Consider the following 25,807-nt stretch of genomic DNA (forward strand, 5'->3'; position numbering starts at 1 on the left):
TGCAAGGGAAGGAGCAGGAAGGCTCAACTCGTGGATGAGGTGTGTGGAGACTGGAATCTCCCCATTTGGCGACAGTCCACAGATCCAATTATTTGGTTTGTGAAACTGCTGCCTGAGTAGCTAGAAACTGTGATCTGTGAAAGAGTATCTTTTTGCATATGCAAAGTATATCTCAAAGGCTATACCTTCTCGCTCATCTGTTTGTCCCGCTGACAAAAACAGCCATATTATTATATACAATCAGACCTGAAGTTGCTACATTAAGGAGGTTTTGTCTATTGTTCATAAATTCCACATATGTTATTTTACCTTTTACACTATAGGTATTGTCTGGTTTGAAAAAAGGCCACGACTTCTTCAAAAGATTATTAAAAAGAACATAGGAGTAAATAGGAAGGCAAGAAGGTTTGCTGAGAAAAAGAATTATTCACAATAGTTGAGACTAAAACACATACGTTGGAAAAACACAGTATTAGATTATGAAATAGTGGATTAAATCTTACGCAAGTGAACACAAAGCAACAGTCTAGGAAAAGACAGCCTACATCATATGTAAACAGTAAGGGGTTCTGGTTTAGCTCTTGTCAACCAGATAAAGAGACATGAGATTTAGTGTGAATAGCTCCCTAAAAATGCCAGCTCAGTGCTCAGCAACGGTTAAGACAAGAAACAATGTTAGGAATTCAGGATGAGAGCTGAGAACAAGCCAGAAGAGAGTACTTTTTGCATTGCATAAATCAAGGATGTACCCACATTTTGAACACAGCGTGCAGATCTGCTCCTGTGCCAGAATATATGTTTAATAAAACTAAATGAGGAACAGACAAGGGCAACAGGGATTTTGAGAGATATAAACCAGCTTCTACACAATAAGCAACTAACTAGATTAGGGCTCTTCAGCTGGGAAAGGATGACAGAAAAATAAAGTTACTTTTTTAAGACAAGTACCTCTCATATGCCGACATAGTCATCTCCTAGGGACTAAAAAGATAGATTTGAGTAAGAATTAGGGAAAGTCAGGAGATAGGTACTCTGGTGCGTGTTTGTAGGCATTTCCTACCCTAGGTTCTCACAGTGCTTCACAACCCACAGTGAGTCTAGTGATAGCGCTGAAAACAAACAAACAAAAAATATATCTTTTTCCCACACTAGGGCCTCCCATGTTATAGCAATCAATGTAAGGTTTCCCTGAATTAGAGGCCAGCTTTCTATTTCTGTGCATTTGAAAGTCTTTTCTAGTTTTATGCTTTCTGTAAATTGCCTTTTGGGTTTTGTGTTCACCTTACTAGGATTTTATATTTAAAATAGCAGAGCCATGCGCTTTTAAATTCTCATTTAGAAGCAACTTCTGCAGTTTATCCTTCTTAGGTTTAGAGGGAAAGATCCTTTCAGCTCTTTTTTTTTTTTAATTAATGTCAGTTGATTATGTTGAGTCTCTAGAGTAGCATCTTTAAACTCTAAACCACCTGCAAGCATTTTATACTTTCAGCTGTTACTTCAAAATGAAGAGAGATTGATTTGTGTAAGGTCACATGATGGATTAGTGGGGGAGAATGGGAACAAAATTGAGAGGCAAATGCTGGCAATCCGTTGTTTCAATATCCAACTATACAGTTTCCCCCCTATAATTCTTATTGTATAACAAAAATCATCTTCACTTCTTGGCAACAGTTATCCTGTAGTATCACTGTACTGCCAGACACTTACAGCTACATGAGATATGCTAGAGTTGAACAATATTGAAATAGTCTTACCCATCAAATTTCGGTTTTGTATTCTCTCAGTACAGACCACAGTGAAAGCAGAACATGTACCCTATCGACAGGGTACAACTAGACAGTTCCAGAACGAATTTGCAAAGCAAGTGCCTTCCATTTATGTAATGGGACAATTTGACTACCATTTAGAGACAACATCTGTGGACTGAATTAACAGATTTCAGTTTACATGCATCTCTGAAATATTAAAATGCAGATCATAATGTTTTACTGTATGTAGCAAGTACATGACGTGTGACAGAATTACACAGCAAGTTCCCACCAAAAAGGTGTATATACAGTTGTTTTGAAGTTAATTTCTACTTTTACAAAATGCAGCCAATATTACAAAAATATTATCCAAGTTTGTCACTTTTAAGCGACAGCATCTCAGTTAAGTAGTTTCAAGACATTTTCATCCCTTTCCTATTTCTGATCTGTGCTGATTTTGCTCAATTTCCATCCTGAATGGCTAGTTGATTACTTTCTTCTTAGTCCAATTACTGAAATATCAAATGGGCAGATTTTCTGTGTCCAAGATGTGCCTGAAATACAGGGTTTTGACTAATCCCAGTTTGACCAAGAAGAATAAGTAATCTATCTATTGATACACATTACTGATAGTTTAAGTCTTGTGCATCTCCTTATTTGAAAAGGATTCAGGTCGCAAGATTTAGATTCAGATCTATTCTCTGAATGCTCTACACTTGTCAGAATCTTGATCTGCTAATCAAGGACTGCCTAGGTTTTTTTAGAAAAATTATGTCTCAGATTTAGTGGTGCTCTTGTTCCCTTACAAAATCGTTACAAAATTCTGTTTTGCCTTGATTGACCTTTGTTTAATTAAGTAGGATAAACACACAGCTGTTTCTCCAACACACAGAAACTGGAGGAAAAAAATAGCAATATAACATAAAAATACTTTAAAAAGTTTTTACAGTGAAGCAGAATAACATCCAGTTTAATTTGAAGGGTTAAAAAGCTGTTCTGTATTTACAGAAGTTTTGCAGATAACCTGAAGACCTTTGACAGGTGTATCCTAAAGAAACATCTGGGGTGTTAACTTCTGGAATAAAGATACATAGGGTATATAAAAAGATAGTGGTCTCAGAGTTTTTGTTTATACATAGCACTTTTCTTGGCAACACAAAACAGCATTAAAGTGAGCAGCATGTTTTAAAAAAGCAAGTTTAAAGCACACAGGATTGTCATCCCAGACTGCTCACAAAAAATCCCCAACAAAAACACCCAAAAAAAAAAGAAAAAAAGAGAGGGGAGAAGAAAGAGAAATAATATTTTCCCGTGCAGGTATTCTGGAAAGTATAACAGAGTCCACCCAACATAGTAAAGAGAGAGTTTACAGAAAAGCCAGGCTCAAAAGAGAAGTAAAATGAGGAACTCTGCAGTCAAAAAATACAGAAGCTTACTAACTAAATAGATGTTCAGTGGTAAAAATTATCATCCTGATTCTAGGAACTAAATGATATGACCACAGGCTACAAAAATAGCCACAGAAGCAGTCACATGGAGTGATGTAATGTGAACATGGAATAAATCCTTGCTTTTTTTAAACTGAAAAATATATATTCAGTGAAACTCTAGGAAAAACACAAAGCAACAAAAAGGTTAGCCTTAGTGCACTGAATCAGGTCAAGGGCTGCATTCATCTGCATGCATTTGATGCTTACATCAGTATCCCATGGTAGAAAAGTCTTATACTAACTTTGGCATAACAGTGCAAAGCACTACACAGAAGAAGTGGATAAGACCTTCATTTCTGGAAAAGTTACTTTGCATTAAATGTGTCATAATACAGCCACCTGATTTCTTCTGTTCAAGGACAGAATTAGATATGGGAGTGTTAAGCAACCCCATTATGACATTCTGTTCTCATGAAGGAGGTTCATGACTTCTCAGATACAAAGGATTTTTTGGTCGGTTGCTTTTCTACCATATATTCTTGTAAATAAAGGTACCCAGGAAGTCTGAGATGCAGCCAAGGGCAGTGGATTGCATTTTGGTTTTGCCAGCCTGCACTCCCACTTCTATAGTAATATGCTCCAGGAAAAGGTTTTCCAAAGTCTGAAGTATTTTGAAGAGATCTTATTCAAAATGTAATCCTAAAACATTTCTAAGGAAGCCAGAAAAAGAAAATAAAACAACCTTCAAGATTTCCATTAGAATATATTGGAAAACACACATCCCAGTGCTGAGCTGTGAATGGTTAGAGAAAATTAATAGCTGTATGCAGTGTGCTAATACACTAATGCAAGCAAAGAGCGTCATTCCATATGCCCCGGTGCATGAGATCATTGGCCAAGTGGCTGGATATTTCAAACCACACGAGAGGAGCATTGCTCCTTCCAGCATGGAATATGGCCAGAAGAGAAAAAAAAGTTTTAGAGTCTCCTTTAGGAAAAAGCAGAACAAAAACGTGGCCCTGCTATGAGCTGCACATGACTTGCCAGGTCCATCTTTTAGACCTGGTCTTGAATTTAAAATAGCCCATAAATAGATTCTGCGTTATCTTCTCTTTCTACTACATCATAACACCATTGACGAGTTCAGACTCATGTGGCTTTGGAGCTTGTCATAGCTCCTGGTTGTTGAAGTTCCTCTTATTATCCAGATCCATTAATTCCAGTTTTCTTTTCTTCCAGAGTACTTGAATATTCATGTGTGATGCTTTATGCCATCTAATTCTCTTCACAGTGCTAGGTGTTAGTAAGGAAATAATGTGGTTTTAAGATAAAATGCACAATAAAAATATATACAATATTATAACAAATTTTAGATTTTAATGAGCAACAACTACAAAGGCATTGGATTTAAAGCAGTGAAGGGCTCAAATTGTGTCTCTACCAGAAACTACTTAGTCAAGTCACTTAGGCAAGTAATTGAAATATGCTTAAGGAGATGTTAAATGCTTTACCCGCTCTGACGCTAAGTTAAACACGAGAGAGATTTTCAAGAATGCCAAAATGACTTTGTTAGTGAAAGCACATCAGTTGGGAAAAATTGTGAAGTAGCAAGGCAGTAACAGAGAATATCCATTGTTAGCCACACCCCTGCAGCTTCAACATCATTGAACCAAAACTGTGCGATCACACCAAAAAGAAAAAAAAAAATCCTGTTTAAGGATTAGATCTGTCCCTTGGGGAGAGTTTTTTGGTTTTAGTCCCTCAGCTATCCCCAGAAGATAAGGGGATAGCATATGTCATATTGTTGCCACCACCCTCAAGTTTACTTGACCTAGAATTCAAGAGCTCTTTCACACACCCCCATGTCACTCTTTGCTCTGACAGGGGGTTAGTTCTGCTGCCTGTCTTCACCTTATTGTTGCCACTGCTTCTAGTGGTACAGAAAGAAGGAAAGGAGCTTTTCAGAAGAGTTCTGTCCCGTGGAAGACTGAAATCCACAGTGGGGCTGGAACTTCTCATATCCTCACAAGACTGATACCAGCCCTCACCAGATTCATGTGATTCCAGGAAGTCACAGGACTTAGTGACACTGAACTAGAAAGACTAAGGTGAAATTGTCATCTCCTCTGTGAGTTTTGCACATGTCCGTGTACTTGGGCTTTGTCTAAAGGGCTCTGAAGGAGCCATCTGCAGAGCAGCTATAAGCACAGCCCACCTCAGCACCCACACCTACTGCCCTTCTGCAGGCCACTAACTTCTGCATCTTTACCAGAATATGCTCAAAGCAGTACCAAGAGGTTTGAAGCCTCTGGAGGGTAGGCCTTGTTGTAAAGGCAGTCTCAGAAGTCGTCTCTGAGGCCTTAGAGACAGTTTTAGTCTCCAGTTTTCAGTCTTGCGCTTTGTTCTTACTTTACATTTCCATACCTCAGTGAGGAAGGATGAAGAAAAGATAAGCTAAACATCACAAGACTCCTGGGTATTACTGTAATGAGACTCAGTTCTAATATTTTGGAACATATTTGGAAAATGATTTGTTTGTTTGGTAAGGGTCCATAGCCTCCTAATGTCTCAATTTTCTGTCCCTGAAATTGAAAGGGGCGTGCTTCGCTTGTTTATTCAACACTTTAAACCGTTTATGAGGCATCGACATTGGTTATATGAGGGTCGTACTCATTCATAAGCCAGAATTCCTGCTAGCATTGGACATAACTGGACTATCAACAAGAAAAATATCTCTAATGCCTACTAGTACTGGAAAGCTACAAACCCCCCCCCCCCCAAACCAACAAATTGTATTAGTGAAGAGTGAGGCACTGGAAAACAACAACAAAAAAAACCCTTTAGCACTTTAAACAGTAAGAAGGATTAAAGAGCATACTAGAATAAAAACCAGAACTATTTACTACATAACAGAACTACATACTACAAGAGTTCCCACTTCAGCCACGAATCAGCTATATAAGTGTTACTCGACTTCTGGTGGATGAGAGGCAAAGTGTACCGTGGAAGTCAGGCAGGACTAAGCCTCACTGACGTTCCTGGGCCAAGCAGATGTAGGTGTCCATGCACAGTAAATTTCACACATGTAAGAGAAGGTCCCACCTCCGACTAGCACGCTGCTCCTCTATTTGAGGCATCTGCCTCCCTTCTTTGCTACAGGACATGGGGAACAAAGGGAGAAAAAGACTCTCAGTAACCAGTAGAGAAACTCATCGTAGAAGGGCATGCTCTCCAAAAGCATACACATGCATATCCTTTTCCACTAGAAAAAAACAGTTCTGATTTAAGTTGGGTTTTGTTTTTGTTGTTCGTTTGTTTTTGTTGTTTTGGGGGTTTTTTTGCATTCTTACCACTCATAGCATTTGTACATTTGTTCCAGACATCTGTAAAATCTCATATATATGTCTGCCTAGGAGGAGTTTCACTAGCACACTTGCAGCATAATCAGTCTGCTTTTGCTGTCCAAAACACAAACAAAATCAAAACAAAGAGTTACTCAGTTCTCAGCATACTGAGATGATGTTACAATATTATGAATATTGCACTTTTCTGGCTAGCAACCCTGTTTTCCCCATGGCCTGTGAAAGGAGGAAGAAAATTAACACTCGGCTCATGCTGCAGTAGTTGCAGAGATCCTCAGTTGCCCCCCTGACGTTATTATATAGAGGCTATTTGGTCCAAAATCCTAAGTGTCTGAGAAGTATCAAATGCAAATGCCATCACAAATGAGCATGTTCCCTAAAGAATAAAGCTATTACCACTTTGTTTCCAAGCTGTCCTGTGACATGCAGTTTTCTCTTACTTTGACTCATCTAATCTTTAACAGGGAGGACCACTAAACAGTTTTGAGATAAAAATATTCCAGCAGTTCTGGAGAATAGCAAGTAGTATGGCTTACAAATCTTTTTTGAAAATGTACGCAGACTTCCAGTGGGAAGTTTAAAATAAAAAGTTATGTGGCAACAACTTATCTTGAATTTTGTTTGCATTAAGCTCTGATCTCCTGAAGCCAGTTGTATAACAACAACTCAGCATTTAATCCTGCAAAGGGAAATTCTTCCCCATATCGTTAGTGGTATGGCTCATCTATGATACCATCTTGTCCTGGCTCGAGGAACAGACTGTAATCCCTGACCAATTCCTTTGAACTTTGACAGTACAGTGTTGCTACTTCTCACGATGCTACCAAGAGTAAAATTACTCTGCCCTGTGATCCAGCCAGTCATTTGGAAACCCAGCAGCTCCAGCTCTCACATCATTTTCAGCCCTGTGTGTGGAAATCTCCTTTCACTATCTGCTGCTCCATCTTCTGGGGTAAAGCATCTAGGTCATTACTTCACAAAGCCTATGGACCTTTCTTTCTCTCCTTCTGTATCCAACATGATTTACTTTTTTTTTCAGCTGAGTTTAAATGGGGAGCAGAATCATTCCTGCAGCACTCATAGGAAGAAAAGAAGCAGAAAGTGTCCAGAAGTCCAGGCCAGCCCTCATCCCTTCTCCCTACCGTTCCTGCAAATGGTGGGTCAGTTGGGCTTTGCGTTGGGCTCCTCTCAGCATGGAGGTGGACTGAAGGATACTTGGGGTTTCCTCTGTTCGACTGGAGGTCTCCAGTCTAGAACCCATCTCAAGCCTGTGGTAAAAGCAGGAGCACACTGCAACCCACAAGGAACAGAAATGTAAATAAAGGCATCAAAACTGATTAAAGGAGAGCTTCCTACGACAAGTATTGGTAAGGGATGTTGTCCTGAGGTGGATCACTAACTGATGGAAGCAGGATGATGCAACAAAGTGTGGGGCATTACTGGAAGCCTTTATTATCAAGGAAGTTTCAAAAGTTCCTGTACCCCAAAGGCAAATTGCATTCTATACACTTAGGAGAACTGGCAACGTTACAGACGCAGAGTGCTTGGGATAATCAAATAAATAAATATACACACACTCTTCACATGCTTTTGTTGTTGCTGTTCTGAAAGTTTTCTTCCTCAGGATATTTTAGGATCCAGCCTGTGCCTTTTGAGGTTAATTCTGCAATACCAGCACCACATTTATAGTTGAAGATATTCTCCAGCTATTCAACATTGAGAGCCTATGCGCAGCTAGCATAGAGAGTGCTAGCTGAAGGTGAAGTAATTGAAATACAGAAAGTGGCATGAAGTCATAGACATAGAACTCAGCCATTAAGATATAGGAAAAGAATTCAGGAAACAATATACATGTTGGGTTTGGTTTTTCTTGTTTCCCCACCCCCCCCAAAAAAAAAAAAAAAAAAAGGTTTAATCTCTCCTCTTTAGTGATGTTTCCAAGACTAGACCATGAGAGGAAAAGAGAAAGTGAATTACAATCCATTCGTTTTCCCATGACAAAGCATACTGGTGAGGGAGGAATCTGGGCTTTTAGATTCTCCTTAGTGTGAAAGGGGATGGTGCTAGGGGAGAAAGAATTAGTTGCAAACCCTTGACAAATTAGGATTGCTGTGGTGCTCTATATGAAAGGCTCAAGTGGGATGCTTCTGCTTTAAAGAAAGTTAGTTCTCTGCTACTTAAGCTTTCTGAATAGAGTATTTACAGAGTAAACTGCAAGTTCTACATATATGTATATTAGCTTTCTTCAGGTTTTACTTTTTTTACTACTTCTATCTGAAGGGAGGAATCCAGGGTTCATTTAAGCTGTAACGATAGCACATCTCCTGTTTCCTAGCTTGAGTCCCATAACAGTGCAACTGTATTTGGAAACTGCAAAACAAGTCTTTCGGGATTAGAAATTACTTAATCACGGGATGCAATTGTTTTGGGAAGAGTCCCCTAGGAAGTTTTAGAGGGTAAAGCCAAGACCATTTTTGAAGCTTTTCAATAAAACAGAACAAACATTAGGGGTAAAGTCTCCTATCTACATGCTAGGTCCTCAGGTTCTGCCATAACCAAGTTGGATCCCCAAACCCAGCTCTGGTGGCTAGTTTTCAATAGGTCTTTCAGTCTCTCCTGATGGAACTGGTTTACTTTGTATAAATGCACATGAATAGGAGCAAAATCCTGGAACTTATTTTGTTCCAAGCAGTTGGGCTACATTATTTGATAATTTGGAATGAAGGGATGTCTCTCATCTAAACCAGAAACTTTGTCTTGGAACACTGAAACCTTTCCTGACAAAGGCTTCACCAAAATAAATTCATTTCCATACAAAACTTTTGGCTTTGAATCTCATTTTCCAATGAAAAAGCATTTTGTTGAAAGATTCTTGATGAGTTCTCTTTCTGAGCAGATACATTTTGAGTAATCACTGTGTAGGACAAGGAAATATTTGAAAATCATGAGCTTCATCAGTGTCATCCAACAGATGCATTTTTGCATAAGTAATTAACTTAAAAGAAATATACATAAGCATTCTCTACTGGTTTGCAGTTATTTTCAGGGTATAGTGAGTTATCTAACACTGCATCTGAAAGCAGCTGCAATTTATAGATGAGTAATCTTTGCATATGAATAGATTTTAATCTGTGTATGACTAATTTCTACTTCTTCTGAAACAGATTAAACATCTTTTGCTTCCTCTTAGAAAGCAATTACAATTTATGTGGACAATTGCCTTTTTTTTTCTTAAAAGATTTGTCAGTATTGAACACTACAGTTTGATTGGAAGCTGTATTTCATTCTTAACTTGTTCAGTTGCTTTTGATATTACTCAAAAAATTCCACTGGAGCAGAATCTTAAGGCCCATCAAGTGATAATTTATGGGACTCTGAGCAGTTAAATTATATGAACACAAGAGACTCTGAACGTTTCGAATTATCTTTGTGCTTACTTCAAACCAGATACATAATAAGTCTTTTTTAATTCAAGTACTTACAATATATGCTACATTGCAAGAGAAGATGGGATCACAATATATCCATGCCAATTTTAGGATAGGTAGAACAAGTGAAAATAACAGCAAAGATAAATTATTATGGATGTCAACCTAGAAAGTGACTTTAATATCTACATATTCCCTGGGGGCTGCTATCAGTATTTATGCTTAAGATGACTCCAGTCAGTTTTATTGGCCATTAGACATGTAACAACGTTAAAGAAAGATACACCTACCAGTCCTCTGACACATCCTCCACGGGGTGTTGATGCATCCTCTGTAGGAAACTCAAGTGCAGTATTTGAAGAGGTTCAAGGTTTATGGTATAGGAACTATTCAAGAAGTTACTGCTAACAGAATTTACCGGGTATTTCAATCTCTGGGTGTAGTTACTGGCACTAAGATTTCTGAAATACATTTTTCTTGGATAGCGTCTGATCACCATTTGCACAAAAGTTGCTGTAAACTAGACAAGCATCACTGTAAATACCCAGTTTCTCAATTATTTTTCCTTCCCCCTAGTGGAAAGACAGACTTGAATATTCTATCTCTTATTACTACAGTATAGAAGAGGGACCACCAAAGCTCTGTTAACATGGCCAGTATGGTTTTGTTTCCCATCTGGCCTTTTTAAAAAACAGCACAACATGGATGCAAAAGCTACTGATACTGCATTAAGATTTCTGCAACTGTGTTGAAAAGAGCTATGAAATACTGCATTTTGCTCATTGAATTAGAATAATAATTTTAATCCACTGGCGGTTGGAGGCACTTAGGCAATGAGATCATATATCTTTTTATAATCTCAGAATTTAGTGTGTAATTGAAACCAGGACAATAAAAAAAAAAAAAACGAACCCAAGAAAAACCCCAGCCCTGTCTTTTGAAGACAAAATGTCTGTATTGAGTTCGCTTCGACTCACATTTGGAGATACAGGATACAGAAAGGTGGGGCTCGGTGCAGTTTGTCATAATCAAAGGGGCAGGGTGCAATAGCCTAAGTGACATTTTTCCTATAAATTGGTAGTTAATAATACAAAGGCATGGTAGGTGTGGAGAATAGGACAGGAGACAAACACTGGGTAAGAAGTACCAGTGTGAAGGCTACACTGGTACTTCAAGCACAAAGCATTCATTTCACCAAACTCTGTACCAAAGAATGATGGTCCTACTGACTCCGTGGGCCATCTCTAGCACCTCTGTCCATAAATAAACACTTTAGTCAGTAATCTCTTCCATTTACAATGGTCCTGATCAGAATACGAGTCCTTATTTTGTACCATGGCATCTATTTAGACTTAAGAAAAGTGGTATAACAACCAAATTTGCATCTGGACAATTACATAAACAATCTTGCACAAGTTGCTGATTAAGACCTAGACGTGTAAAACTTGGCTCTGGTTTATGTAACAGTTCATTAGCCCGCACTCAAGAATTTGAGTAATTCTTTGGTGAAATAATAAGTTTTCCACAAGCCCTTGTTAGAAAATAAACTTTCACTAGAAGTAGCCAATGCTCATCCGAGTTAGAAATTCACAGATTCATCAGCTGTTTAAACAATATTAATTGCTTGCATACTCCTGAAGGAAATGGGGCTGTCATAGCATTCTTTCTGCTTCGTGTCTGTAAGGAGAATGGGGTCAAAGAAAGAACCAGAAAAAGGTAGGCATGGCATTTATTTTGAGTTTTGAGACTTTGAGGAAAGGACTGTGAGCTTTTGGCAATATGCGAAGGAATCCAAGTGCAAAGCCAGTAAAAGAAACCAGATTCAGAAAGGTGCTGGGAAACGTTTTGTGGGAGGCATTCACTCGCACGATCCGAGAGAGCAATTAAATCCAGGAAGCTGGCAGGGAGACTGAGGTGGGTGGGTTAGGTGGAATTGAATCAGGTTTTGGTTTGTTTTCCACAGCACTACACTAAGCTAGTTCTTACGGCTTCATTCTGGTGAATGAATGGATGTGTCATTAATCAGCAAGACAAGATACTATAAACTTGATTTTGAAATTGAGGGCTGCCTATCGGCAAAAAGGTAGCTATTATCATCCCTCGCTTTTGTAGCCAGAGGAAACAGTTCCTTTACACTGCAGCCACGTTCTACAATAGAAGCTCAAGTGGCATATGGTTCGCGTAGTGTCTTACATCCCTTGGCTACTATTTCCTTCTGTACAGTAGAAAGTAGCAGCAACAGGAAAAACAACATAAGAGCAGGATACTTTTAACTATGCTAATGTGATCTCAGAGATCTGTGTATTGGAATGTGCTCAGAGAAAGATTTTTTTATTGACAGACTAGAGAAGTGATTTCCCTTGCATTCTCTCACATACACAAAACTAATTTGGGTACTCTAGACAGATTTAAACTCCTCTTGAATAATTTAATCTTGCGTAAATCTAAAAATAATAATTATGAAGTAGCATATCATTAATTTCAGCGTTCTTACTAGTCTTTCAGATACAGGTTCCTCCAATTATATTAGGAGAAAGGAATGATTATCAAATCTTCAAATCTGTTGGTTTGGTTTGTTTTTTTTTAATCTCAGTACATAGGATCATCAACTTCCATAATGAAATCCAGTAGCATTTTCTCAGGCATAAAATTACTGCAAGAACCCCCTCCTCTACATGCCCACACACTCCCAAAGCATCTCCTGCCGTTCACAGCATAGGGGTGTAAACTTTGATGGGAAAGAGTTAGCTTCAGCAGAGGAAGATAAAATAGCCAGTTAGGCTGCACATCCACTAGTTTGTAAACTAACTGCAGGGATTGTGTAAATTCCTGAGTTCTCGTTGCTCGAGTCAGTGTTGCCACATAGGCTTCAAGATCTGCATGATTATGAAGTATTTCTAAGTATTATTTAATGTATGAGCTGAATACATTTGAACGGGGCACAGAACTGTCACAAGGGTCTCTTACATACCTTGTGGAAACAAAGAATTAGAGCTTTCTCCAGTCCGTGTGTAAAATTAGTTAGGATATGTAAATGCTTTTCACAACTAACATAGTACCAATTTATCCTATGTTAAATGCTTAACTCTCTCAGGATAGTAACCATATATTTTTGTACTTAGTGAGCAACATGCACTATGCTATTCAAAATAAAACCATATCCACAATTTGAAACCCTTACTCATGACAAAACAAGATTTATGAATGTATAGCCAACTTTTATGTATAATCTGAAGAAGACCAGAGCTGCTTCTGCACCTTGAAAACATTATCTTTGATTAAATAGTGATTACAATCTTCCCTGAGATAAAAATAAATAATATATGTGTATATATATATTTATGCACATAATTTCAAAATCAAAGCCATGTACTTACTGCATCTCCTTCTGCATGTCATCTGATGGCATTGGGAACAGATCCCAACATCCCAGAATGCAGCTTGGCAGGTATTAATCTCCTGCTTATAACAGGCTCTCTAATTGCAATGCATTTTTTCCCCTTTTGAACTAGCTAACTAACCTGTAATTTTTCTTGGTATCTGCCCAAAGCTAAATGAAGTATCTGATACACCCAAGGAATTCCTCATCTGCTACAGGTGACTTCAGATTGGGAGTTGCCATCACCAAATAAGAATGAATCTACATGTAACCAGGTTTCAATAATATCCCCAGGCAAGACAGATCACTCATACTTCCATTTTTATACTGTTTATTAGTTCTTATAAGAAGAAGAGTGAAGCCTGCATGCAAGTCTCCTCCCCCGAGCTCCGACACAAGATTGAAGCTGCGAGAGATTCTGATCATTGAGCAAGTATTGACTTGATTTAATAAGACAAGAAGAACCTCAACGAGCAATTGCAATTGCTGCTGCTACCCACTAGCTTCAGGTGCTTCGCAATTCAGCAAACGGGCAATGACTACGCTTAAGCTTGACCCACTTTTTCTTGACCCACATTTTGCAAAATCAGGGTTATCCTTCTTATTTTGCATTTGGCACTTTGCACTTAGGCAAACGCATTGCAATAAACTGTCACAATTTGAAAAGATTCTGCTCTTACTATGTGTAGCTGTTAATAGTCAATGCATATGTAAAAGTGGGGAGGAGGCTGCAGAATTAGATGCAAATTAGCATGCAGTAATAATGGGTCTACAGCAGCAAAAAAAAAAAAGGGGGGGCTTAAACTAAAATACTAACTCTTCTTCCCTTTTCCTCATTTTGAGAAACACTGAATTTGCCCTGCCCGCTGTTCCTTCAGCTGTTCCTATAGCCTCTTCCTCCTGCTGGCATCCCAGCAGATAAGAGACTTACTGCCCTTACCAGCTGCCTCTTTTCTCCAGATGAAGACAGCGGTTGCTGGGCAGCCTACTTGTCTGTCCGTGGACAAAAGATTGCCCTCTGACTTTGAGGACAAACACGCAGCTTCTCAAAGAGTAGAACCACCGTGACCAGTACAGTGCTCTTTCTTCAGCTGTTTCCTCAGTTGAAGATCTATGTTGTGCAGTGCAGCAACTTCATGGACTTCTCCTTTCTGCAAGAGCATAGAGGGGGGGCAAAGAGGTTGCTGTCTTTCTTTCTTTTTTTTATTCTCATGCCCATTCTTTCATTGTGGCCTCTGCCTTGTCCCACATATGGGAAAGTAGGCAAGAATCCAGAGAATAGTATAGGACAAAGACAAACCAGGCTTTTCACTCAATAGACATGAGCGTTGGGTAGAAAGTAAGTCAAGTCTCTTTTGGGGAGATGAGGTGTTTGCCGTCTGGTCTACTGGGCAAGACAATATTGCACTAGAAATACACAGCCTTCCCCCAGCAAACCATTTCCTTTTATTTGTAGTCAGACATTAGAGAAGCCCTGGGTATGCCACCGCATACTGGTGCACCACTGCCTCTGGACAATCCTTTTTTTGTACTACTGTCAAGTCTCCACTTACCACTGCAGGTGTATATCCATGCAGATTTGGATGTAAAATAACACATTGCATGTAAGCCGAATGCAAAATCATGTAGTGAAGAAACTGTATTCAGAAATCACACACGCGATCTAGACAATGCAGCATGAATGTTGCAAAACATGCTAAGACAATGTCTGCCAATGTCGTTGCCTTTCTCTGAAGCACAAAGCCATTTCAGCACACAGGTAAACTTAATGAATTTTTTCTTACGTATTTCTGGTAATTCACCTTCATAGCTGTGATTCTCATCTAGAGATCAACAACTTTTACTTATATCTTTAAGCATGTTTTTTTAAAAAAAAAAAGTCTGAGATAGACACTTACCAGAAGCATAATCAGCCCCACGTATTTTAAATTTGGCTTTTGGAAGGCACCGAAAGTACAGGATTTATAATAGAAAGTCTAGGGTAGCCTTTACTCTAGATAGCATCAGCACTGCTTTCTCTGCCTGAAGTTTCAAGCTTCTGTATCCAAAACTATTTCATGTCATTTAGTTCTCATAACTACAAGGTTCATTTTAGAATACAGCTGAAAATACCTCTGCATAAAATTTCCTAACAAAAAAGGTTGAATAATTTTCCATATGAAAGTTGGGGAGAGAGATTCAGTTTTAGCCAGCTTTTTTAGGTTCCAGTGAATTGGTAGACAAACAGATTAAATTCTAGTTTCCTAATAAAAATAGTAAAATTATTACCATGTAGGTGACAAGAAGTAAAGTAATGTAAGTAAATGTGAGGAAAAAACAAGCTGCTGGTTGGGAAGACTTAATTTCATTCCAGCGTAAGAAAATATTGCCCTGGTATCCATAAATTCATGGGTTTAGTTCAAGTTTAGTTTTCCTGCATTTCAGTTCACACTTGGATTATAACTGATGCACCAGGCATGAACAGGGGGAAGCAGGTTGTGGCTCAGTGACAGTCTCTGACATAACACGCCAGGCTTGGAAGAGCTTTCAACACTAGTTGACATGTTTGGGACCTCTGCTTAGAAACAACTGCAGTCTTCCATTGTCCACCTGCAGCTTCCCCGTTTTTAGAAAGAGAAAAGGACATTGTAAATCTCTGGATATTAGAAAGCAGAATAATCTGTTTCAGAGAGCTTGTTGGCGAGGATTTCTATGAGATGGTTCTTTACATGTATGGTGCCGCTTTGATCAGCATGTGGCTACAGTGGGAAAGTTTAAAAGATTGTAGGTATGTGTGTAGACATTTTACAACAGCAAAACCAACCTACAGGTGCAGCTGAAAACACCTCTGCATAAAATTCAGTCAACTAGTTAAAAATGCTGGTAAAGTCCCAGTGTCAGAGGGTGTGAATCTGTCATCATTTATCAAAAATATTTGTTCTATTTTTTCTTTTAATACAATTACTTTAAACTATAATTATTTCAATAATAACTTACTGTAAAAGATGGAGATTTGGGGCTTGGCTTCTATAGTGTTGTTCAGCTTTTAGATTTGTTTTCCAGACTTGTGTGTACACAGTTGTATTTGTATGCAAACAATATTTGTGCAGGTGTCTGCCTGGTGTTTGGGGCATGCAAAACCAGGGCTTGCCAAAACTTTGATTTTTTTTTATTTTTATTTTTTTTTCCCCGAACCAATCATTTCACAAACCGGAGTGTTTGGGCACCAGAGAGATGCGTTCTTCCATGTTTATAAAACTCCTTATTCTTTATGGAACTACTTATGCTTTCTTCTTGTACTGCAAATGAATAAGGTACAAGACAGAGCAGAATAAAACCTTATGACAAAATTCTGGAATCATTCTCTGCTGCCTCCAAAGTAAGAAGGTTTCTGTGTTAACCCCCAACACTTAATGCTACCTGATACAATCCAGGGTAACAAAAGCTGATTCTTGACAAATTTGAGGCAGGGGGAAAGAGTGATTGGAAATATCCAAAGGAGGGAGCAAGCTAAGGATCCTGAGGTTCTTTAAGCAGGGACTTCTGTACACATTCTGGAATCAAAACAAGCAAGTATTATATTTGAGTGTCAAACTGAATCTACTTGTATTCAATTGATCGTAAAAGTTAATATGATTCTGAGTATCAAAATGAACAGGTATTCAGTTAAACTTCCAGTGCAGTATGATTAGAAATGAAATAAAACCAAGCATATCTTTTGTGGGAGAACTGTATAAATACAATAGGGTTTTGTGCAAGGATCGGTTCAGTGGCGAAGGGAATACAGTTCATTTTCTTGCACGTGTTGGTCCATCCCTTGGCTTTGCACACAGCTACTGCTCTTGTTTATAGGCATGGCACCACTACCCTCATTTGGCTTTCCCAGTAGGAGTGATATAGTATCTTTGTGCTTAGGCGGAAAATACAGTCAATATTCTCATGTTCCTCCACCTAGAGAGAGGTACTGGAAGGAGCACAGAGCACCCCAGCACGTGGCACAATCCATACTATAGGAGCATGCAAAAACCAGAAAAAAGTAGTATTCAAGCTTCAAAAATGAAGTAGATAGCAACCACATCAACTACAACAGAATCCAGACAAGCTAGCAGCTGAGGGAGTGCTGATTTAATTGTGGCTTGCAGAGTGGATAGCCAACAATATTACTCTAACATACTATGAATGCCCAGAATACTCATCCCCATCTTTTTGCTTCAGATTTTGATGGAAGTATGGGATATCTGCCAATGAAATGAAATACAGTATAGCTTTGGAGCTTAGAGGGAAAAAAGTATGGTAACATTCTGGAAAAAAAAATCTTACTACATTTCCATTTTGTTATTCTTTCTCCTGCCTGATTAATGGTAGTGTCTTAATGATTTGGATTCAGCTGAACTGAAGTTGGGAATGTGACTAGACATAACTTGTAAACTGCTTGTTCAAAGCAGATGACAAACAATATGTGCTTCGTTGTCAAACACAAGCATGTCTGACTGCCAAGAAAAAGGACACTGGGCAAAGGGGTTCTGATGGCCATTGTTTGGCATAGGTCTATGTTTGTAAAAAAAAGGCGCTTCCAGTCATTTGGGTGTGGGGCTTTCCATGGAACAATCTTGATTAGCTTGCTTTCCTAAGGAGAGGAAGCTTGTGTAATGGTTCAATCTATCTCTTGCTCCAAATTTCATACATATTTGACACATGAGCCAAGGTCTCAACAACAATTAAATCTCGACGAGTTTCTTGGAAGTCAGAAAATGAAGACAGAAAAAAGAACCATATTCAAACCTACAAGTTTCTTGGAAGCCAGCAACTGAAGACAGAAAAAGGAACCATATTCATTCCCTAGCTGAAGGAAAGAAAGAACTCGGAAGCCAACCATTGTAGGTTGCACTGTTTACTATCGCAGGCTGGCCAGTCACCATTTACCTAAAGCTGAATTAGCCACAGTAGGTGAGGTTTTTGCCCTATAGGGCTGACACTGAAATGAGAAACCCAGTTAAGATATCCTTATTTATTATAATGGGGAGGACAGGTGCTTATTAGATGAGACCATATAAATCTGTAGTGAAGCTGCTTTAGTTGTGCTGCTCATACAGCAACGTTGGGGTTTTTTCCTTGAAATGTACTCTAAAATTCAAAACACAGTAAGCAGTCTCCTTGTCCTTAAAGAAGCATGAAGCAATACTCAACAAATTGTAGCATAGCTAAGGCACCAAATAATTAAAATAGTGGGGGGAAGTATACGCAACACTTTGGTCCTTGGCTAGAGGACCATGGTTTATCTCACCTATGAATGGGCAAGGGTGGGTAATAACTTTTGATCCGTCTCTCTAAGATCATTTTGATTTACCCACGTCGCCAGAGAACGAGAATCTGAACATAACTCCTGAGGTGGCAGTATGTTAACTCAGAGTTTTCTGAGGAATAAAAGCAATGTAGTGATATAACTGTGCAGGAAACACACAAAATAAAAAAATGCTTAACTTTTTTTTCCTTATACCATGGTCCTATCTGTGTCATTCCTTTTTCATTTGTTGTTCTCAGCCTGGATTCCTTAGATAACTTTGCTAGAGACTTGAGTTTTATTGTAGATATGGAAAACTGCCTAGAAGTTTTGCTCCTCGGTTGTTCTGGCTGCGTTCCAGCCTCGATAACACTCAAGACGCAACACAGTCAACTTGCTCCAGCAATCATTCTTTAAAATAAGGCAAAAAAATGAAGGACACCACACACAATGAACTCTGCTGCTACTGTAGTTAATGACTTCAGTAAAAGCGGGTTGTGACCTGGATCTTCGGAGGGCTAGTTCTAACTCTGCTACACTGGTTATGTGAGCCTAAAATATAGAAACAGGTAAAGGTGGCAGGTCAATAAACACTGCTCAGGGCTAGTACGGAGGTCAATAAAAATTGTTCTCAGTGCCAGTCTGGCTAGCACCTGCTGCTGCCCAGGGTGAAAATGCATGTGTAGACACCTGGGTTATATTAGACAGCTCTGTTAACATAAACTTAGCTGACTTCTGTGAAACATTTATGGCTACATACAAACAAAATAAAAAGTACAGAATAATGGAGTTACATAAAGTATATAAAGACGGTAAGCTAGATTTTAAAGCTCTCTGAGCACATGACACATAATATGCACTATACATCCAAGTGGTATAGATAACCATGCCCACTTGACATTTCCAAACATAAAATCTTGTTTTCTGTTGCTTATTAGTTTGCCAGCAGATTATTTGGACTGTAAATTTTCGTGTTGGGTCTCTGTCCTAAGGTGTAGTGTGTGTGTGTGTGTGTGTGTGTGTTTGTGTGTCCATACGGTTAAAATAGCAACAGCCAATTGCTCAAGAAAGAAAAATCATGAACTTTACTCTGTTAAGCATTTTCCAACTATTTCTTCGAAGCTGTAGTGTGCCCAGCCTTTCAAGCAAGTGCTTCAGATTTGGTGAGTTAGTTACTTTGGTTAAGGATGTTCCTATTGACATCTTGCAGACTGATGGAGTTCCCCTTGCTGGGCATCCGCCAGTTTTATTTACAGGCGGAATCACTTGTTCATTTACAGTCCCTAGCACCCAGAAATAATTAACAGCATGGGCTTCTACAGGGGCTGCAAGGGACCAAGACTGTGCCCATTATCCTTTCTCATGGTGGAGAGAGAGTTTAAATGTTGAAGCCCTGAAACTTAAAACACCTGCATCAAACCTCTCAAAAAACTTCTTGCATGTTCCCCAGAGCATAGCCCGTCATCACTGTTTGTGCTTCCAGAGACATGTGATAAAGGCAGAACCCAACGCCCAGACTTTTTACATTTACTAATGAGACCTCTAACACATTTACTCTTAGAAGGTACATCAGAAAGAAGATAAGATGAAGAAAGAAGATAAATTTTATTCCTATCAATCACTTGGATTCCTCACTACAGTGAAAGAGATCTGGGACTGTGCTAAGTGTCTTTCAGGTTTCTACAATTCTTTTTTGCTGATCTTGACCTTCCTTTAGAATTTTATCTTTCTGCTGCTCCTAAACGTCAGCTTATTTTGACATCCCCATTGATTCTGTCCTACAGTTACACTGGATCTTTCTGGTACAGAAGCCTGCTTGTCTCATCCTGCATGCTGCCCAGAACTTCTTGTGAGCTTCACTGAGTCTGTCGGGGTTCCCTCACCGCTAGTGGAAATTGTGTGTCCTTGAGCAAATTACTTAGCCTCTGCCTCGCTTCCCCACTGTGGAAAAGAGGAATTGGTATTTCATGTCCCCTACCTTTTGTCTTGACCCCTGCTTCAGCTATAAGCGATGGTAGGGTAGGGTTTCATACAATACATGGAGTAACTTATTTTTACTGAGCGGTGAGAGGAAGGATTTCACAAGAATGTGGACCGATGGAGAGAACCTGGACACACACAAGAGTGAGCAAGTTAAGAGAAGTTACGATTCTGAGGCAGCTGAAGAATTTAAGAGTTAGGCAGAAACTCCAGATCTTCCTGTGTGCTGAGTGTCCTGGCTGACATAGGCTCTGATAAAGGAGGATATTACTGCTTTTCTTGCAACTTCTGACCTGCTGCCAGATATTGTCCAGTTGTGGACAGTCATCAAAAAGCTCAGGATTCTTTTTTTTCTATCAGAGGATATGAATGACTGTTATTTCCTTAAAATAAATTCCAAATAAATAGCTGAAATGTATTAAACCTCAGACTACCTAGGAAAAAAATGTAAAACCTAAATCTTCAGGGGGTGAGTTTGACAGTTTTCTGTTCTAATGAGAAATTCAGCCTATTCACTCATCTTTATTAAATAGAGATTTGCTCTCTAGGTGACACAACAGTTAGATGAGGTATCACCGGAGCCCGTGAGGGCTGAACTGCAAGAAGAACCTCTGCTATCCGAGCAGAGTGCCTGGGGTTTGGATCCTGCCTTCTGTCTGTTTCAGAAGGGCTGCGAGTCCTCACACAAACTCTGCCTTGAGTTACGCTGAATCAGACGCACCGACCCGGCCAGTTACGGGGGATAATAGAGCCGCGTGTTTAGTTCCTTTGTATGCTCAGAATCTCTCACTGTAAGGTGCACTTAATTGGCCATTAAGCTGCAAACCTGATGTGCTGCAAAACTATAAAGGAATCCGCCATGTTCATATACATAAGTAACAGGTATTTTGCATATTTATTTTTAGTTGGTTTTTGTTTAGAACACACGCAGCCTGAGACACGGTGAAACAGTTTCAAATGCCCAACAGATGGTTCCATTAGCTTTTCCTCTGCTGTAAATTAAAATATATAGGTCCACATTTTTTCTGCACAGTTAATGAGGGAAATGAAGAAATGTAAATTAGCAGTACAGTTTCTACAATATTTGGGTGGTGTCTTTTAAATTGTTATATGTTATTATTTCATTTTAGTTTACTATTAAAAAACAATTAACTTGCATAAAATGCTGCACATGAATCACTTTCAAGGTCACACAGTTGGGACAACAGAGGTTTTGTCTTAGAGTATTAGAAGGAACCCCAACAAAAATACCCATGAAGTTTTAAACATCCACTTAATACTGGCCAGAGATGACTTCTAGGTCTCTTTAGAAAGTGCAGTGTGAGTTACTGCACTTAAGACCAAGAACCAAAGCAAACCTAAAAATTGCAAAAGACGTGAGGCCAAGGCAGTAGGGTGTTGGGTCCTGTAGCTTCGTCCACTGCAATAGGCTCCGTGGCAGCAGTGCATTAAGAAACTGAAGCCGGGGTAAGACGAGGCAGTGCAATATCTCCCCAACGTGAAACGGGGCTGGTTCGGGTACACAGAGCTGAACTTCCAGTTCAGTATGGAGCACAACTTCACGGCTCTCACGAATGCTAATGAGTCCCATGACTAAACTGTGGCATACTGGGAAAATGCAATCCATAACACATATAATCTCAATCCTCATTTGGAAACTTCTGACCTATATGCAAACTCCCAAGGAGCTCCCACTGCAGATACACTATCACTGCAATTACAGGTAGCCATGGAGCTCCAGTATTGTGTATATATTATACATTGTTATGCAAACACGCATCTACTTTTAAACCTCAGTTTCACAGTCATCGTGGTTTTAATTTCAAAGCGTCCAAAAGAAGGCAGGAATAAAGTCTCCTGCAAATAGACCTCGATTAAATCTAGAAAGAATTTTCACAAACAATTCACACGCAGGCAGTCTGAAACCCTAAAATGGAACCATGCTGGTCAGGGAAGGTCAGTCACACAAATGTTTCATTTAAAAATGCAACTTTGTACTTGGTAAAACATAATTCTTGTGCTGGTTTAATAGTTAAATAGGAAAAGACAATTTCAAAGATTATTAGATTTTTCCTCAGTAAATGAGGAAATTCCCACCCAAGTCTCTATATGAGATTCATAAAATGCCCCTTAGAAATAGCACTTGGGCTTTTCTATCTGATTTGAGACTAATTTAACCTTGGGAAGCAGGTCCAGCAAGTATTTAATCCTGACCCCTTAGCCTGGATTCACAGATTCACTGATCTTCCGTATGTCACTGTACAATTAAAAGCGCTGCAAAAGCTGTGAAAATAACATTCCCCCCCCCACACCCGTCCCCCTCTGAGACTCACCAGAGCCTGAAACTTCTCCCCACGCCCGCTGGCACCATCAGCAGCGATTCTGATCCGAAGGGTGAAATCCGGAGGCTGAGCCGGGCCCCTGGCTGGGAGGATGTGAGCACCTGGGGTTAACAGTTCTTCGGGAGAGCAGAGGCGAGAAGCCGAGACAGTTCCGAATGATCCGCCTTTCCAAAAGGCTCTGATGCACTCTTTGTGTTAGCAGAAATACCTGGACCCACAGGCTGAACTCCAGTGTCACATGGGTGACAGAGCTAAAAACGGCAAACCCATAGGCTTAATTTCAGCTCCTCCAATATGTTCGTGTTCTCCCCTGTGACTGCTTGTGTGCCTCTTCCAAACTTTTCTACAGTTTTCCTGGAATTTTAATATCCCGTTCTCTTTGGTTTCGTACTTTTTCACTCTCTTATTTTTAGCTTCAGTATTTCACAGTGGTCTGTAGAGTCTGCTTGACGCCAGCAAATGTAACTGGATCCCGAGTCCCTGCAAGCCAGGAATTGCAGCCATGATCAGCATGCTGCCGAGAGCACAAACCTTGGCACTGGTCAAAACCACACAGTCGGAATCCTCTATTTATCTTATGGCACGGCTTGGGAGAGGAGGCAAGAAGAGTTCATCAAAATGTAAAGAATAGCTGGGAAAGGTTAGGGGTAGGTAAACAGAAATCAAAGATGCAAACAGGTCTGTTCTACAACAGATTTGTGTGACCAGACTTCCAAAAGCAAGAACAGGGATTTACAAAAAAATATTTCATTCCCTAGTAACCTAGTAACAGGACAGGCATGCACAAAGCAGACTGCCTTTAAAAAAGGCTTGTGTCAGCAAGGTTGACTTTAGTGGAATAAATAAGAATAGGCTGCTTGGCAGCAGGTCACCGCTGACAATAATCTCACAGGTCAGATTTTCCAAGTTATGATGGCTCGTTTAATACACGCACAACTGCAACTGCCACTTCTGCTTAGGATTAATACGGGCCACCATCTTCCACCCAGCCTTTGGTGAGTAGGTGTCAGGTTTTTACCTTACTCTTTCACGGTGTGCAGCTGGAATAAGTCTGGTCTCTGATGCTAAGGAGCTGAATTACCTTGCTTCAACTTATTTTTTAATTTTCTACCACTTCTGGCCCTTTCTTCCTGTAGCAGAGAACAAAATGAAGGATTGCCAGTTTATCTGATTGAGAAATTGTTCATCCTAACTATTCTAGGATCTGTAACTATGGTAACTAGTGTCTACAACGGAGTGTGACCACTTCATGGAAGAAAAAACAAGTGTATCGAGGCAGTTATTTCCCAAAGGTGACGTGATGAGTCAGCAGCGGAGCCCAGATTAGAATACAGTGTTGGGACCGCCCATCCCGTGTGCAGCTCACTAAACCACTGCTCCTCCTGCAGCCTCCAGGGAATAAAGTTCATTTAGCTAGGTAGTAAATGCTCAACTCCTGCCCTTGCACTTCACCTTGGTATTTATCTACGTTTTGGCAGGCTTCATTGTTTGTTGCCCAGAAAGAGTGCAAATCAAGAGAAACGGAGAAAGCATTGGTCTGACCGTGGAACAAAGGACACTGCAACAGCAAAATTCCACTTGGAGAGAACAACAATGCTGGTCTGCCAGTACATTGAATATATAGATTGTACATAACACCGAAATTGCTTGAAAATGAATTTTTTACAAGGCAGCTTCTCTGTCTCTTCGTAAGTAGCAAATGCAGAGTAAAAGAACCGTAAAGCAGAGATCTTGAACAAAGCCGCTAACATTATCTGTCAATTTTCTCCAATGCATAATGCAAGTTCTCTTTTTTTTTCTTCCTGGCATGTTTAAAACTGGTTTGGGCAAATTATGTAGCATTAGCATGTTTCCCTGGCATTGATGGTATTCAGTATACATATTTGCTGAACTAATTCGAAACTTGGACAGCCGGTCTGAAGTAGTTCTGCCAGCTGTAAGCGATGCCACTTTCCATACACGCAGGAAGCGTTCTGCCTTCACTGGTCTGCTGTGGCATCAGCTGGGAAGAGACGGTAAAAACGTGGCTTGTGTAATCCCCTGCTGTATTCTCATCCTCTAATTTTACAGTTACTCTTTGTATCACTGCTACTCTTGGTTCTCCTCGATACTCATGGTTCATGGTTAACCCTTCATTCGCGTTGTCCCAATTAGCAAACTCTTAAAATGAAACACAGGAAAACTGATATTATTTATCCCTGACACTGAATATCACAGTTCAGGAACTGCTGTTGCCACTGTGATGCCTCATGTGTCTCGCCGTGTCGAGCATAGCTGAAGTGGAAAACTTGCTAGTCTCCCATACTGATGCAACTTTTCCGCAGAGTTGTTCTTCTCCTCAAGATTTTTCCTTAAATGACCCAAAGCCTTAGCTTTCTCTTCCTGCTGCTTGCTGGCACCCTGATACACCTACTTGAAAGGGCTTCAGATCATGGCTTAATGACGAGATGAAGATTCTTGCAATTTGCCCAGTGGCAATTTGCCCGTTGACTTACTCTTTCATTTATTTTTTTCTTAAATTCGTAAACCAGTAATGTTGATTTGTTAAGGTAATGTCTGATCTGATGTTTATTTTTTTTCTGTTTTCTAACGTTCAGGATGTACACAGTTTATGTCGGACGGTGTGAGCTGACACAGCAGTTGTCAGAGAGCTCAGAAGTATTACGCCTGTCTCAGAAAACTCTCTGCTTGGTCCACAGGGCTTGGAGAAGGCGCTCAAGGCAGAAAGACCGGTGAATGCTGAGAGCGGGCTGGTCTCCAGGGAGCTGGGAGCAGCTATGGACCTCTACCACCAAGGAGCCTCGTGAGGTTAGCACAACCCAAGATGGAATTAGCATTGAAAAGCAGGTGCGACCACCAGGACAGAAAATGTGTGACA

General features: G+C 39.8%; 1 protein-coding gene across 3 annotated transcripts in view; it reads right to left on the minus strand.

Annotated features, from left to right (window-relative positions):
• RAF1 (Raf-1 proto-oncogene, serine/threonine kinase) overlaps positions 1-23,274 on the minus strand; it is an 80,510-nt gene extending 57,236 nt beyond the window's left edge. For 2 of the 3 annotated variants that reach the window (XM_054216741.1, XM_054216742.1), the window contains exon 1: positions 22,921-23,274. The gene's annotated coding sequence lies outside the window, so the exon portion shown is untranslated. The remainder of the gene's footprint in view (positions 1-22,920) is intronic. The other variant, XM_054216740.1, reaches the window with a different exon arrangement.
• Positions 23,275-25,807: the final 2,533 nt, after the last annotated feature.

Source organism: Rissa tridactyla, chromosome 10, assembly GCF_028500815.1.
Source record: "Rissa tridactyla isolate bRisTri1 chromosome 10, bRisTri1.patW.cur.20221130, whole genome shotgun sequence".
Taxonomy (NCBI): Eukaryota; Metazoa; Chordata; class Aves; order Charadriiformes; family Laridae; genus Rissa; species Rissa tridactyla.